We start from the raw sequence: 15,279 nt of genomic DNA, 5'->3' as shown, positions 1-15,279 counted from the left end.
AGTGCGTTTGTTAAATCTAGCACAAAACCGACAACCAGAAATGTGATCAGGGCCTAGGCAAGGAGTACAGTAAGAATGAAAATCCTTATGAGGTATTTGCTTTCCACAAGAAATACAATTATTTACTTTTTCTGACATCGGTCTGGAGCAAGAAAAAAGTTTCCCCAACGGGGTACTTAGCTTTATTGAAGACTTCTGATCTGAAACTCGAACACGAAAATCTCAGGAGTCGGCCGACCGGCACTTGCGAACTGCTTCTGCTTCGGGCACCGCACGGCAAGAAAGACTAAAAATGGTGTCGGCCGCATCTTTTATACCCCTGACGACCTGACATCAGGGAAGGGGTGGCAGCAGCCGACGCAGGACCCAGGACTTTGGAATTCAGGCCGACTGAGGGCAACCTGCCAGCAGGATTACCCAAATGTAATGACTGCAACAGTAAATACACTATAACATCTACATTTTTGGTAAGTGTACACAACTGTACTTTGTGGTACATAAACAAGCAGAGGGGGTACACATTCCTACCCCCTCTGCAGACTAGCTATGGCGTTGTGGAACACAGCCTTGAGCTACCAAGTGCACCTAAAAGCTCAATTCCTGCCAGGACAATTGAATACACTGGCAGACGGACTAAGCAGAAAATGCATGGACCCACACGAGTGGAAACTGGAACCATGAATTTTCAACATGTTAACAAGCAAATGGGGGAGCCCAGACATAGATCAATTTGCCTCCCCCCAGAACTTACCAGTTGGACAAGTTTTGCACAAGGGCACCCCACAAATGAGCCGGGAAAGTGGATGCTCTGTCCTTCAGCTGGAAAAACCTATCAGTCTACGACTTTCCCCTCTGCCTTTGCTCTCCAAAGTTCTGCTAAAAGTAAAACAGGACAAACCAAGGATGATTTTGATTGCTCCAGACTGGCCGCGCCAACACTGGTACCCACTCCTGAGCAGTGTCGCAAATATCTCCATGGCATCTGCCTCAGACCCCTTCCCTGCTGTCTCAGCAGGAGAACCAAATTCTGCACCCTCAGCTTCCAACATTGAACCTTGCAGCCTGGCTAATCACTTAAATTCACCCTGTGATGGATGTCACCTTGTGATGGATGTCATCTTGGAGGTGAAAAGACCTAGTAATAGAAAATCTTATGCTGACAAATGGAAAAGATTCTGTGCCTGGAACCAATCTTTAGGGATGAGCACAGCAGCGCCCAAATTATCTCAGATTTTGCAATACTTCACTGAGATGCTTCACAAGGGCCTGTCTTTTTCCTCTATTAAAATCCACACCTCAGCTATTTCAACTCACCATAACACAGAACCACCCCTCTTCTCTCATCCTCTGCTCAAGCAGTATCTCAGAGGGAAAAGAACTTGAGACCACCCAGGAGAGCTCCTACCCCTGCCTGGGACCTTCTCTTTGTTTTAGAGAAGCTCACTCTACCTCCTTCCGAGCCAGCTGCTACTGCAGACTTAAAATTTCTGTCTTGGAAAGCACCCTTCCGTTTAGCAATCACTTCAGCTAGAAGGGTATCTGAATGACAGGCCCTTATGGCAGTGCAGCCTTTCATCATCTTTCATGCGGACAGGGTATTTCTCAGGACCAATCCATCCTTCATGCCCAAGGTGGTTTCCAGTGTGGCTCTTAATCAGTCCATTCATTTGCCAACCTTCTTTCCTAATCCACAGAACAAAGGGGAACGGATTCTGCATTCCTTGGATGTGCACAGACAACTTAGATTCTACTTGGACAGGACTAAATCTGGAAGATCTGAACAGTTGCTGGTAGCATCCTTCCCCTCTGCCCCTGCAGCAAATATTTCAAAACAAACCATTTCTAAATGGATAAGCCATTGCATTCATTTCTGCTATAAGCACCATGGAAAACCTATCCCCCAGGGGATCAGATCTTACTCCACCAGGGCTGCATCTACTTCTGGAAACTTTCTCAGAGGTGTTCCTACCAGGAATATTCTAGAAGCTGCTACCTGAAGTTCTGTGCATACTTTCACCAAGCATGATCATTTACCAATTTTCTCTAAATCCAGAGCTGGCTTTGCCACTGCCGTCTTGCAGGGCCTTATAGCTGGCCCTAATGCTGTATAAACTCCTCCTCCCAATCATAGCTTTGGGAATCTACCCAATTGTAATGACTGCAACAGTGAAACACGAAGAACACAGTACAGTTGTGTACATTTACCATAAATGTAGATGTTCGAGTGTATTCACTGTTGCAGTCTTGGTTACCCTCCCTCCAGTCCCCTACTTTTCTCTGGCTATACCTCTACTTTCCTTTATAGGTTCATAGGTTCATACTAGGCTATCTGCCCACGGGCATTTATAAGCCTAGCCCATAGTTATGTTGCTTTCGCCACCCCTTTAGTTTGAATAAAAACTATGCCTATCATTTTGCTGTGCCTCTGTCAAGCAGTGACACTGAAGTAATCCCTGGGGTATATCTGCAATCTCCCATCCATTGGTCAAGATTCCTCTTGAACAAGGCCAGAGAGGTGCTCTGCCTCACATGTACCGGGATTTTGTTCCACAGCATAGGGAGTCTCTGGGTGATGAATCTGTCCCTCCAGCACGTTCTATTTATAACCGTGTCAAGGTTTAAGTCTCCGCCTTGTGGTTCTGAGGGATCTAGATTTTTGAGGTGAAGCATATTCATCAAATCTGGGTTTGACATGGCCTTATATGTCAGGCACAGGTCACCTCTGAGCAAGCGGTATGAGACTGAATAGAGCTGGAGTTCTTTCAGTCGGGCAGCATAAGACATATTTTTGAGACCCTTTATCCTTTTGGTGAGGAACTTTTGGGGCCTTTCAAGCTGCAGCAGGTGTCTGGTCAGATACATTCCGAACGGGGCATTGTACTCAATCATAGGTCTAATGAGTGATGAGTACAGGGGGACGATGACCTCCCTTGATCTAGATGTGAATCCCTTCATGATCAGGTGGGCGATATAGAAGGTTTTCCTAACTACTTTAGCAACATGAGTGTCAAACGAAAGGCTACTGTCAACCTGGGTCCCCAGATCCCTGATGACTTTTTCTGTGCTCAGTGGATTGCCATCTATATGGTAGCTAGGTTAAACGTGTATTTGCTTTTGGTTGGAGGTATAATTTTGTGTGTTTAATTTTATTTGCTCCCCATTAGGCGGGCACCTGACATCTGGGGCAAGAAAAACTGATGTAATGGCATCGGCTGCATGTTTTATACCCCTGACGACCTGACGTCATGGAAGAAGGGACAGCAACCGACGCAGGACCCAAGACTTTGTTAATCAGGCCGACTGAGGGCAACCTGCCAGCAGATTATCCAAATGTAATGACTGCAACAGTGAATAACACTCTAACATCTACATTTGTGGTAAGTGTACACAACTGTACTTTTTATATGCTTAAGGTCACTTCAAAATCCATACTGATCCAGACCATTGTCTTTCCTTCGTATTCCAACAGAGGCATATGTTTGTTCACTTTGGATCTACACAGGCAACTGCATTTATTGCTTGTATTGCACTAAAACCAGTCAAAATGACGTCCAGCATCATTTCCTTTTCATCTTCCAAGTTAGGCTGGAACGTCTCCAAAGTTACTTTGTGCAGGTAACTGATTTGACCATTCTTATCTAAATGCAAGATGCACTCCAAGATCCATTGGAACTTGTATAGAGTTCAAGAAGTTTTTGATATTTGTGCTGCAGCAACATGGTCTATGCTGCTCATTTTTAACAAACACTGTAAACTGGATGTGATCTCCAGGTAGAGGTCCTCCTTTTGAGCTGCTATTTTCAAGTTCATCTTGTCATAATTCCATCCAGTTCTTGATATCTGGGAATTGTTCAACATGTTTAAAGTGCATGGATATGGTAACGTAAGGTAAGAAACTATGTACTTGCTGTAATGCTGGAGCTTCATTATTACTAGTCTATCTGCTTTACAAACACACATTCATCCCCCTCCAAATTTTGTCAACTTGCCAGGCAGCTCTCCTAGAGCTTTTCTGAAGCCTGTCACTCGGTTGCCACAGTATCTTCCCTCTGCTTCTTTCTGTTCAGCTTTAGGCATCAAAGTTATGATCTGAAAGTTGAAGAAAGGTGTATTATGAGACCATGAACACTTTGGAATATTTATAGTCGCTTGGTCAGCTCTGCCTGATGGCAAATTTCTCCACAAGCTGAGGACAAACTAGGGATAACAGTGATCCAATGTTAAGAACGCAACTTTTGATGTGTAGTCCAATCTCACCTTCATTTTTACATATGAGTTTGGAACCGATCCTCAGCTCTGACTTGGTCGATTTATAAGCTCGAAGACTTCTGGTTGGCTCGTGGCTAAGCAGGTATCCCATACTGCACCAGTACAAACCCCAGATCCCATTTGCTGCGTCTAGTTTGGTCGTGCTTCTCCCTGCTGTGGCCAAGTGTCACATTCTTTCTATTTTACATCTATAGTATTAGACTTAATATTGTGTTAGAGTTGCTATTATCCTAGGTAGTTTGCCCTTTTGGTGCAATTTTAGTTTAAACTTGTTAGTCTGGTATCCTGTGTGCCAGTTTAGAGTTCCTTGTAGGCGCCATTGCACCTTGTTTTTTCTATATCGGGTAGAGTGTTAGTTTTGGCGGTTTCTGCTGGTAGTTAACTGGGGCTCCTGTTATTTCTGACCGTTATTGGGTCTCCATTTGACAGTCAGTTTAGTTTCTTCAGTGATTGTATTTTTGGCGGGGATCCGCTTGTTACTTAGGGTTGGAGTTTCCTTCCTTAGTACGCTAGTTATTATTAAATTTTTACTAATTAGTCATTAGAGCTCTGTATGTGAGTTTTCCCTTCTCTGGTCTGTTTAAATTAGAAGACCTAGCTTTCTGTTCCACCGAGCTAGGCCCGTTTAAGTTAGAGGACCTAGTCCTCATGGTGGTACTTTCTCTATGGCTAGGCCCGTTTTAGTTAGAGGTCCTAGTCCTCTCCCCGTCGTCTTCCTTTCCTGGGTGTTGCGTGTGTGTGGAATGTCTAAAGAGAGTAAGGAGCACAAACCTTCGGGTTTTATAAAGTGCATGAAATGCTCCCAAAAGATGACTTTAACTGATGGCCACAGTAGCCGTGTCTACTGTTTAGGGGCCATCCACTTGCAGGAATCGTGCTTGTTCTGCCATGCTTTCTGTCAAAGGGTGTTACAGGAGAGAAAGAACAAGCTTAGTCTCTAGGGTCTACTAAAACCATCCTTTGAGGAAGTTCTATCCAGTTCTTCAGCTTCCTCCAAGTCTGGCAAATCTAAATCTTCAAAAAGGCCTTCTCCTGCACTGGCTGGTGTCTCGGAGCCGCCTCCTAAACAGTCAAAATCTGCCTCCTCAACTCCACAGCCTTCGGAGCCAAAGAGCACCATTATCGTGTCAGTCTGTTCCAAGTGTTTCGGAGCCGACCTCTGAACCGATTGAATCAGCAGTTGAATCTGCTACTCTGAGCCGGTCTGTTGATTCCCTACTGGTTTCCGTGTTACTGAAATCTCCAAGATCCCCTACTATGTCTTCCAGGAGCCTTTCAGAAGAAGATGTGGAGAGGGAAGTGTTGAGACTCTTGAAGTAGTCTGCTTTACCAAAATTATTGTTGGCTCCGAGCCATGTTGGCCCTTCGGAGCTGGCGTGCTTGGTGCCACTGGAGGAACTATCGGTTCCAGCTGCTTTGGAGCTGGGCTTGGCTCTGACACGCTCTGTGCAGTCTGTCGTGTCCAGGGGCTGAAGCTCTCCTGACGGCGGCGACGGGGAGAGCTGGAATCTATCTTCAGTTCCGAGCCTTCTTCTCTGTGCGTCTGCCACGGAGAGTTCGGACCCTGCATCCATCTCAGAGCCGACTGCTCTGGCACCGTCAACCTTTGTCTCTTCGGAGCGGAGGAGGTCGGCGTTTGAGATGAGAAGCGTGCTGTCTCATTCTCCAGCTCCTACCAGTGGTACCAACACTCTCCCCCCGAGAGCACCCACTTCGGTCTCAGCCCCTACTTTCTTCGGAGACCGCAGAGACCCTCCGCCTCAGGGGCCATCGGCTGGTGGCCCCCATTCTTCCTAGGCCTCCCCGGAATGTCCTTTCGAGGAGCCTCCCCGGAAGAGGTTTTGTAAGAGGAAGTATGTTTACTCCCAGGATGAGTCTTTGACATTGGACATTGACCTCGAGGAGTCAGAAGGATCCCCCAAGTCATCCTCTGATGTCTCCTTTGTGGACATCCTGAAGATCCTTAAGCAGAGGTGCGACTGGCCCACTGTCAACCCTTCTGATGAGGCGTTGGTGTACCTGAAGGCTTTCGGGTCTCAAACTTCTGCCTTTTGGGTGTCTCCACCTTTTGACGAACTGATGGATCTAGTTAGTTGTAAGGTGTGGGATGCTCCTGATGCCATGGAGCGAGTCCCCAGGAGACCTAATAAGTTTGTCTGCCCCTCCTGGTAAAGAGTTTTTGTCTAAGGGCGTTCCTGTAGATGCCATGGTGGTGGCAGCGGCCACAAAGAAGCTGGCGGAGACTTCTTCCTCTGTTCATCTGCTAAACAGGGATTCTCGACAAATGGACAGATTTGGGAAGCGTATCTTTAGTTCAGCGGCATTTACCCTTCGATCGTTGAACTATCTCACTCACTTCACAAGATTGCAGAGGGATCTCCTCAAGGAGTTAGGAGATTCTATACAAGGTGTGTGTACTGAGGGAGTCCCTGGCAAGATTTCTGCTCAGTTGTCCACCTTAAATTCTATAGTTAACTCCTCCATGTGGCTTATCTCGTATGCCGCTGATGGAGCGAGTAGAGCAGCGGTTTCAGGAGTTGTCCTGAGGAGTCACTCCTGGATGCGCTTGTGTAATTTTGCAGAACCGTTCAAGTCTACTTTCGTCAGCACCCCATTTGATGGTTCCTCATTGTTTGGTTCTAAGCTGAAGGATACATACACGGTGTGACCAAGAAGGAAAGACGCTTTCTGCAATGGGAGTAAGTTTTACTGTTCCCCCTCGACCATACCCCAAAGGTCAAAGGGGCGGTAAAATGTGGTTCAAAAAGTCCCAGAGGGTCTTTCTGGACACACAGGGTGAACCCTCCTTCAGAGGCAGAGGAGGAGGAGGAAATGGGAGACGTCACCCTAGAGGCAGGGGCAGTCCAATACCAGCAAGGCCATGATTCCTTTCGGGGACGGCCTTATTAGCGCTCCTGATGTGGGGCCCAACTGCGTTTCTCTGGGGCCAGTCGGGGGTCGCATTTTTTTGTATCCAGAAGCCTGGCTATATATCACTCAAGACAAGTGGGTACAAAGAGTTGTTACCAGAGGCTTTATCATACCCTTTTCCCTTCCACCATTTGTTCCCAAGAAGATCCGAGATGTACCACCCAATCACAAGGATCAGGCAACTGTGGAGATCAACGACTTGCTCTTAAAAAGTCATCCAGTCTGTCCCAGCAGACCAGATAGGATTTGGAACTTACTCCAGGTTCTTTTTAGTACCAAAACAAAACTGAGATTGGAGGCCAATATTGGACCTCAGCAGATTAAATGAATCTGTGAAGGACATGTTTCGGATGGTAACACTGCAGCCGATACTGCCGTTGTTAGGGAAAGACTATTGGATGTGCTCTTTAGATCTCCAAGACGCCTACTACCATATAAAAATGGACAAGGCGTCCAGGAGCCATCTACGCTTCCGGCTGGGAGCCAGTCACTGTCAGTTTCGTGCTCTGTCCTTTGGTCTCACCACAGCCCCCTGGGTGTTTACCAAATGCGTGGCAGTAGTGACAGCTCACCTGAGACGTCAAGGATTCCAGGTGTTTCTGTATTTGGGCGACTGGCTCCTGACCGCCCCCACCAGGCATCTACTTCTCCAAAACAGGGATGCAACTATTCAACTTTGTGCTCAGTTAGGGATTTCCATAAATTGGGAAAAATCTGCATTATTGCCCTCAGTCTGTGATTTTATAGGCGCAGAGGTAGACACGGTGAACATGACATTTCATCTCCCCGCCGAAAGGGCACAAAACTTAATCTCTCAAATTAAACGTTTTCTCCCATTGCGGAAGGTCAAAGCGAAGTGGGTTCTTCAGCTCCTCTGGACTATGGCTTCCACTATTCTATTAGTACCATTAGCCAGGTTGCACATGAGAATTCTCCAGTGAATTCTATCTTCCTAATGGTCCTTCCAATATCTCCCTCTGAGTCATCCTATTCTGCTGACGGAATCATGCAAGAAGGACCTTCTTTGGTGGATAGCTCACAACCAGTTGATCTGGGGCGCCCCCTTTGTTCCTGCCCAACCCGTTGCCACTGTGACCACGGATGACTCCCAGATCAGTGGGGGGGGGGGGGGCATTATCTCGGCAGATCTGTCCAAGGCACATGGCAAGAACACGAGGCTCACCTGCATATCAGTGTTCTGGAGATGAGGGTGGTGCTCCTGGCGTTGCAAGCACTTAAAGATCTTCTTCCTCTAGGGACTAATGCGATACAATCAGATAGCATGTCGGTAGTTTGGTATATCAACAAGCAGGGCGGTACCAGATCTTACCCACTCTGTCGAGATGCCATGTGAGTTTGGGAATGGATGGTTTCATCCCAGCGCTTTCTGGCTGCAACGCACATTCCAGGGACGACCAACGTGTTAGCTGACAAGCTCAGCTGGGCAATTCTACTGCCTCATGAGTGGTCTCTGAAACGGGAAACAGCGGAACAGATTTTCCGAAAATGGGGACAGCCTTGCTGTGACATTTTTTGCCAGTCCAGTCAATGCCAAATGCAGCAGCTATTTTTCCCTCATTCCCCCTCCGGGGAAGACGCCCAGAGACGCTCTATCTCATGATTGGCCCATGGGACTTCTGTATGCCTTTCCTCCATTTCCTCTCGTTTCCAAAGTGATTCAGAAAGTCAGTCGGCTGGGAAGCAAGTTGATCCTCATTGTTCCTTACTGGCCTTGTTTGGTTTGCCTTCTTTGAGCCTCTTCTCCTGGACAATCCTTGGATCCTGGACCCAGCTCCAGATCTGTTGACTCGCATGTCAGGTTCATTACATCCCTCAATCCACACCCTCAAATTGACAGCGTGGCTGCTCCAGTTCCATCCCTAATCAGGCTTCATGATGTATCATCCTCAGTATCACGTATTCTTATGTCCTCCCATAAACCTTCAACTAGGAAGGCTGTATGGCAGTAAATGGAAAAGATTTTCTATTTGGGCACAGAAAATGAATGTAGATCCCTACACTGCTTCTCTCTCTGATTTTGGAATTTCTCTCCAAGCTTTTCCAGCAAGGATCTGCCGCTGCCACTATCAGAGTCCAACTGGCAGCAATTTCTCATTTTCACTTAGGGTTTCCGGATACCAATTTAATGTCTCATAAGCTATGCAAGACCTTTTTGAAAGGAGCCACTCTATTGAGACCACCGCTGCAAGAACCTGTGGCTATTTGGGATTTAAATTTTGTGTTGTCCAAACTGACTTCTCCCCCGTTTGAACCTTCCCACTCATCTTCATTGAAATTTTTGTCTTGGAAGACTTTGTTTTTGGTAGCTATTACGTCAGCTAGATTAGTATCGAAGCTACACGCCTTGTCTGTTAAGCCACCTTATTTGATCTTTCACAAAGACAAGGTGTCACTGCATACTAATCCCTCCTTTGTCCCCACAGTTTGTTCCCTTGCTACCTTAAATCAATACATAGAACTCCCAGTTTTCTTCCTTAATCACTGTAATGAAGCTGAATACCGTTTTCATCAGCTGGACGTTCATAGACAACTATGCTTTTATTTACAGTGGACCAAGGAATTTAGGAAATCTGATCAACTATTCATTTCCTTTTCTGACTCCAGATTGGGCTTACCATTTTCTAAAGTGACACTATCTAACTGGATTTCCAGTTGCATAGCCTTTATCTACAGTTCGGAGGGCAGACCTTTTACCCTTCAGGATCAAGGCTCATTCTACCTGGTCGCTGTCTATCTCTGCAGCCTTTCAAGCCAGGGTCCCACTTGATAATATTTGTGCAGCAGCTATGTGGGCTACCCCTTACACTTTTATTACACATTACAAATTGGATTTAGCTTCCAGGGGTAGAGCATCCTTTGGCTCCACGGTGCTTAGGAGTATTTTCCAGTGAGCCACCCAAGAATAAGTCGCTAGGGACGCTGTCCCATATGTAAAAATGAAGGTGAGATTGGACTACACATAAAGAAGTTATGGACGCACCATAACGTTCCATGTTGGTAGTCCATCTCACCCTTCGTTTTTACCAACCCACCTCCTGCCCCCATCCTGAAAGATCTGGAGATAATAATAATTTGGTTATCTTTGGTTGGAGACCCTTTAGTATTGATTTGTCTGTTATGGTTATTTCTTTTAGTGAGCAGCAAACAAGATCTGGGGTTTGTACTGATGCACTATGGGCTACCTGCTTAGCCATGAGCCAACCAGAAGTCTTCGAGCTTGTAAATCGGCCGAGTCTGAGCCAAGGATCGGCTCCGAACTCGTATGTAAAAATGAAGGGTGAGATGGACTACCAACATGGAACGTTATGGTGAGTACATAACTTCCTTTTTTCACTCTCATGCCTGTACCTATAACAGAAATTATCCAATAAAAAGTTGGTGGCCTTCTTTGAAAGCAACAAAAGGGATAGAGGTCACAAAAAAAACTAGCAAGATCAAAAAGGGAATCCCAAAAGTCCTAAGAGCTGAGATCCTGAGAGAGAACCAGAGCTTGTCCCACCCCACCCTTCAGAATATGACCCCAATCCCATTCAAACTGCACCAAAAAGCTGGTGGCTGCCTGGTGGTGGTGGTTGTTGAGAAAATGAGAAAATAATACAAGACACCTTCCTGAAAAATCTTATCCTGATGGTACAGAAATTTTTTAAAGTCAAACCTTTCACGAATGCCTCACACATCCAGAGACCAAAGGCATTTTGTGTCAGTATTACAAGGTCTCTTGTGGCAAAGGACACGGAGAGTACTTCAACCACAAGAGGGCAAAACATTTTACTTGATCATGTTCCTTGTTCCAAGAAAAGATGGTCCTTTGGAGGCTGATCTTTAGAGACTTGTTTTGCTCTGACAAGCTAAAGGTTACAAAATTCAGAATGCTTACCTTTCACCCTATCTTGTTCCACCTTCTTTAAGCAGAACCAAATTGTTTCTTATTTCTCCATATCTAGAAGGCTGCCTAATGTAGACAACAGATTTTGAGGACTTTGGAAGCTCTGTAGTTTATTTTCCTGCTTCGAAACTCTTGGACTGACTTGAGTCTTCCAAATGCTTTGATCTTGCTCAGGCAGTTAAGTGTTTATAGGAGCATGTCTAGACAAGGAGTCAGCATTTTTACCCTGGGGAAATTGTCCTTTCTGAACCAATACTTTAGCTCCATAGCACAGTGAGAGTTTTTAAAGACATTGGAATACATGGCTTTGTCCAGTCTGATGTTGCACCTAGCCAAACTAAACATGCAAAAGCTTCAAGGGCACCTGAAAGTATTGTCATGTACACACACTAGTGCTCCCATCCCCTGCTACCTTGCATCAGAAAACAGCCCTCATGATGAACATGGCAGGAGAATCTTTTTCTTGGTGTTACATTCAAGCTGAGGCCGGTGATAGCTTGGAGGGCTCAGTTAAAGGATTTTTGAGGGAACTTGGGACTGGTTACAAATGAAAAGACAAATCATTGTGAAAAATGACTGCCTCTGGCTTTCAAGGCCCCAAAATACATTTGGAATTGTGGAGCTTTCATATACTCTGACAACAACACATCAATATGGTACATCAAATTACAAAAAGTGGGCACTTTTTACCTTCTGTTGAGGCTGTCTATAGGAGCATGATGTCTGTTTCAAAAGGCAAACTTAACCCTTGGGGCATCCTACATTCTTTCTCAGGAAAATCTGACTGTTCAATGAGCATAAGAGACAAATTTTCACTAGTGGATATTGAGACAGGAATCTGTTTCTGTATCTGGTCTGCAGGTGATTAAAAACGTTTTTGCTTCACCTTGAAACATATTACAAAAACTATGAAATACTTTTTTCAGGGGCGTGGGCAGCAAATGTTTTGTCAGCAGGGCAGGTCCATTTCCTTCCACTCGCTCTTTGTAATGCAAAAGGTAATGGAGAACAAGCCAAAAATGGCGCTGCTAGCTTCATTTTTGCAAAGGTAATATGGATTCTCCAAACTAATGAGTATAATGGTAGCTCCTTTACTGCTGCCTCACTGCTTTAGCATCCTAACAGAGCCAAGGGGTCTTGTACCTTAAGCTGAAAACCCTAAGGCTGACAGCATGGATAATTTAGCTGTCATTCCTTTTAGATCCATGTTCTCAGGGGAATTTTTCTACCATAAGGGAGGCTAGGAAACCTAATAACAAGGAAATCATGCCTAACAAGGTTCTCCCTTTAGTGTCAAAGGAGGGGTCTGGATCTGACTAAATCCTCTGTCGCTTTAATCCAGTTTCCTGTTGCATCATTTCAAATGATGATTTTGAACCTCATTAAAGTTGCACGCTTGTCACTTGAGCACATCTGCCTTGGACCCATGAGATCTTGTGTCTTTAAAGGAACATTGCCTCCCTTTGAATCAGATGCTGCTGCATTCCTGTAACTGTCCCAGAACATTGTGCTTTTAGTGGCAGTTGCCTCTGCCATAAAGGTCTCAAACCTGAAGCCATGATGTTCACATAAACTTCTGCAAGGGCAGATCTTCCTCATGTAGGGTTGTGAGTGGGGTATCCGAGTCAGGTAATTTTCCTGCCTTCTTTTTAACTCTCTACTCCAAAACAAAAGATAAATGATCCTTGTAGTCTTCTAGATGTGCAGATGTAGCTGTGGTTGTGGGCAAAAAGTCTGCCCTCTCTACCCTGTGCAAAAGAAGCATTTTTAGCAAATTTTCAAATGGGTATCTTATTATATCAGCTTCTGCTGGTCAGTTCATGTAAAGGCCGTCTCAGGACGAGTGAGGTCTTGCTGTACTAGAGGCAGTGTAGTAACCAGTACATGTAAAGACTATCTCGGGACGAGTGAGACCTTGCTGTACTAGAGGCAGTGTAGTAACCACTGCCTTCTAAGGGAACACTTGGCACTCTTGTACATTTTGACAATTTCCTGGTCATACGTTCACATTTTTTTTCAAAATTATTATACCCTGTATATCTCCTCTAGGGCAAAGAATATTTTTTTGGCATAGCCATCTTTCAGGGTATGTTGCAAACTTTAGGAATCTTCCCAAGGTGTCGGTACTGCTACAGTGAGCAGTACAATGGACATAGTGCAGGTGTTTGCTGCTTTATTTGTATATGCCTGTTGTTGCAGCAGTATCTCCATTCTTCAACTCCTATTTTGTTTCCTGAGTTGTTTACTGTTGAGGTGGATACTCATTCATGCATAGTCCTTGACTTCCCCCCTCTATACACCTTTAAAGGTGCCCTTCCTCCTCTGGTTAATAGAATGTGTGGAGAGGCAGCTAGTAGGTCCCTTATGGTTGCACATCCAGGTTAGTTGTCCACTTTATTCAGGGGCTGTTTCATGCTCTGGTTTCATCACTACAAGGAGGAAGCAAGGCAGGAAAGAACCAAAGATTTTGTTGTCTGACATCCTTGGTACACTGGTGTCATACCGACATCCTTGGTACACTGGTGACATATTTATTGCCAGGAGAAGGAAGGATGCAAAACTTCGAAAGTCAGCCTGGACATCTGTTTTCCTGCAGTGCAAGTCCAAGGAGATTATCACTAGTTCAACAGTGGCCATACTCAAACTTTACAGTTATAAGTTCCAACACAACTACACTTTCTCCAGAGCATGGATTATCTGCCATTGCACCACATCATTGAGTTGTCTAATCAGAACTTGTAGGAGTTGGTAAGGCAGGAGTTTGTGACTGAACTGCAAACATTAGGCCTGCTGTATGAAGCTCAGGAGGCTTTACTCCTTTTTGGATAGGAGCACTAAATTTGTTTGTGTAAAACTTGTTGGTTCATACACAAAAATAGATGAAATATTGGATGGAGGGAGAGAGTTCTATCTGTATAAGGACTTATTGGCTATCTTCTGGTGCCTGTGAACAGGCATCCAGTTGTGGCACACCACTAAAATCTTGCGAGACCTAGAGAGAGAGTGTAGTTACTGTCTACTTCCATAAAGGCATTAGTAGATGGGGGATGCATGTGTAATAGATGTTTGGGAATGAGGAATGACAACTTAAACTGTCACCTTCATGCCTTTTGACTGATGAAGTCACAAAGGTCTTGCACACTTTGCCTGCAGTAGCTTTCACAGTTGGCTTCTTATCCCTCCTCTTAGTTTAACTTCTGTAGTTGCAGACACTTGAGATGTTGCTCCCTTAAAATTTATTGGTTGCTTACTTTTGTCCAGAAACTAAAAACTCTTCGGCTCTAAAAAGGTGCTTGGGTTATGCACTCCTCTTAAGGCAAGTTTCCTTATTAAATTATGTACACAGTTTACAGTCAGATTTTACTCGAAGGCTCACGACATGAGAAAACGTGGAAGGAAAAACTCTGGAATCTGACTACAAGCACACTTGTTGCTAACCTTTCCCAGAGAAATATCAGACACTCCCTTTCACAGATCTGATCAGAGAACAACAATGCAATGCTAAAACAATTACAAATAGGAATGAAAATGATAGAATGCTAGAGACACAACACTGTACGAGAAGAGAACTAAATACGTTGTCGGATACCTCTGTCCTTTGTATAGTGCTCCCTACTGACATCTGCATCTTCATGGGGAAGTCTGGAGGGTATGGTTGGATGCCTGCCTGCAGATTAATATTGTATGTATCGAATCCCACTGCAAAAAGGATCCTTAAGATGCCAACTTCTTATCCCCTTCATCTGGGGTTGGGGGATACAGTGGTTATCCGTTACCAAGCAGACACTTTGAGTGGAAATTTTAATTGCATTGATTTTAGCTGTCAGATAGTTACACCCATGAAAAATGCTGCTGTCAAAGACCAATCCATGTTTGTATATGGATGCTTCCAATGATAACTTGAGAAAACCCTCCATTGTAAATATTTTTGCTGTGACCACTTAAGTTGTTGGCTCATTTCTTCAATCATTATTGTCAACACATCTCTGTACTTCAAAACTCCAATGAGCTTTTGTTGCTTGATTGCTGCCTTGGGGATTTTTGCTGCTTGATTTCTTCCTAGTCAATGAACCTAGGTAGGCCCAAGGTGTATTACAATACATGCTCTTATCGGTTGATCTCTTAAGGTACCCTTTTTGGTAGGTCACAAACATCCACTTGCTGTCCTTTTG

At 44.9% G+C, this 15,279-nt stretch overlaps 1 protein-coding gene across 1 annotated transcript in view; it reads left to right on the top strand.

The window, feature by feature from the left end:
• NCAPD2 (non-SMC condensin I complex subunit D2) overlaps positions 1-15,279 on the top strand; it is a 1,714,408-nt gene that overhangs the window by 542,863 nt on the left and 1,156,266 nt on the right. The gene's annotated exons all lie outside the window — the stretch shown is intronic.

The sequence above is a fragment of the Protopterus annectens genome, chromosome 8.part0 (genome assembly GCF_019279795.1).
Source record: "Protopterus annectens isolate FY-2018-M chromosome 8.part0, PAN1.0, whole genome shotgun sequence".
In the NCBI taxonomy this organism is placed as follows: Eukaryota; Metazoa; Chordata; order Ceratodontiformes; family Protopteridae; genus Protopterus; species Protopterus annectens.
The sequence above is the reverse complement of the archived record's forward strand: the minus strand, read 5'-3'. Positions and strand labels throughout refer to the sequence as shown.